This window comes from Pinus tabuliformis, chromosome 1_1 (assembly GCF_031772625.1).
Source record: "Pinus tabuliformis cultivar Carrire ecotype Pingquan chromosome 1_1, CPIR1, whole genome shotgun sequence".
NCBI lineage: Eukaryota > Viridiplantae > Streptophyta > Pinopsida > Pinales > Pinaceae > Pinus > Pinus tabuliformis.
Window position 1 is genome coordinate 82,930,189 of NC_142297.1, and position 2,247 is coordinate 82,932,435.

General features: G+C 38.0%; 1 pseudogene; it reads left to right on the forward strand.

Annotated features, from left to right (window-relative positions):
- The first annotated feature begins 531 nt into the window (after positions 1-531).
- LOC149211713 (putative protein phosphatase 2C 2 pseudogene) lies at positions 532-1,965 on the forward strand (annotated as a pseudogene).
- Positions 1,966-2,247: the final 282 nt, after the last annotated feature.

Sequence of the window (2,247 nt, forward strand, 5' to 3'; positions counted from 1 at the left end):
GAATAAAAAAATAAACTTATTAATAATTATAGGTTTAAACCCAATTCTTTTTAAATCAATTTTTTAATCATTTTATTTTTATCAATTTTGTTTAAAATACTAGAATTTTTTTAATGATAAATCTACATTCTATAAAATCTAAACGCCCAATTTTTTATTATTAAAAACTCTAAATCTATTTAATCACTCCAAAACACAAACAACTTAACGTCACCCTTCATACTTTAGTGCCAGATGGTTAATTGTCGCCATCAGGGCAGGCATGAGCGCCCACGTATCGACAATATTGATTTAATCAATTTTCATTATAAGAAATTTAACCCTCTGGAAGTTTCCTTCATGACGAGCGGGGACTTTGACCAGAGAAACATGATAAGGATTTCCTCTATAATTTTAGACCGTTTCACAGTGTTCCAGCTCATAGGCGGTTGTAATCGCGTACACAGGAGTTTGACGGTGCAAGTTTCCTATATCTGATTTGAGTTGAACAATTGAAGCCATATAAATGGTTAGCGGACACCCCAATTGGAACCACAAGGACTATCAGTCTCCGAACGATACACTCAATTGAATTTATACAGCAGCCTCCGCAGATTGTAAAAATGGCTTGCGTTGTAGCAGGGAATTCTCCCTCGGTCTTCGGCTCCTGCAGATCCCCCTTTTTGGCCAACAAGTGCCCTAAGCCTCTGCACAAGAGGCAACGCCCGCCGATGCTAGATGTTCCGCTCCAGTTGCCGGGCCTCAATGCGCCGAGCGTGGCCGTGGAGCAGCCGATGGAGGTTAATGTGGAGGGTTTTCATTATGCGGTTTCGTGCAAAAAGGGTAAGCGAGAATTCATGGAAGATACCCACAAGGCCATTGTCAATGTTCTTGGCGATTCCAAACAGGCCTTCTTTGGCGTCTTTGATGGTCATAGCGGTCGGAACGCTGCAGCTTTCGCTGCCGAAAATATTGGGCAGAATATTCTGGACGCAATGCTCAGAATGGAAAACGAAACAGAGGACATTCTTGAACAGGCTGTTAGAGATGGGTACTTAACAACAGATGCAGAATTTTTGAAGCAGGAGGTTGGTAGCGGTACAGCTTGTGTAACTGCTCTCATTGTAAATGGTAACTTAGTGGTTTCCAATGCTGGGGATTGCCGAGCAGTTATTAGCAGAGACGGTGCTTCAGAAGCCCTTACATGCGATCATCGAGCTGGAAGGGAGGACGAGCGGCAACGGATAGAGAATTTGGGTGGAATCGTTGACCTCCGCCACGGAGTTTGGCGAGTTCAGGGATCCCTGGCAGTATCTAGGGCAATAGGGGATTCGCACATGAAAGAGTGGATAACAGCTGAACCAGACACCAGAAGGATTGAAATAACATCTGATTGCGAGTTTTTAATTTTGGCATCAGATGGGTTGTGGGATAAAGTTAGTAATCAAGAAGCAGTGGATATCGCCAGGCCTTTCTGTGTTCAAAAGCAACCTAATTTGACACCATTAGGAGGCGGCCCCATCGCTGCCTGTAAAAAGCTTGTAGAGTTAGCAGTAACCAGAAAATCCAGGGATGATGTGAGTGTGATGATAGTACAACTCCCACATTTTTGCATAAAAAAGAATTCCAGAGTGAGGTGAGGTGAGGTGGGAGTATTGTCAAAGGATTCTTGACTAACAACCATTTAACCCAACCTGGTTGTTACCCTTTAAAAGGACCACATTATATTGTTGATGATGAAGCAGTGGGAACGGGGCCTTGAGTCTTTCGTCCTTCTCTGTAAAAAATGATGCACCGACATTCGCTTCCGTACAGGACTGCAGATCATCCAATTTTATTTTTTTAAATATCTTTTGCGTAATCCCATAATTATATAATAAGTTGATTGTATAATGGGAAAAAGAATTGATGAACAAAGTCAATAGATGAATTGAATTGATTATATAAAGTTAATTGATATAATGAAATTGATGGTATAATATGTTATTACTTTTTATTGATATAATGAAAGAAATGAAATTGATCAACTAACATTTTATTGATATGTTGGAATTTACTATATATTTTTAATATTTTTATTAATTTAATATTTTAAAAATTATATATTCCTTTTTAATGAAGGTGAATTTTTTAATTAAATTGATTATATAAAGTTAATTGATATAATGAAATTGATGGTATAATATGTTATTACTTTTTATTGATATAATGAAAGAAATGAAATTGATCAACTAACATTTTATTGATATGTTGGAATTTACTATATAT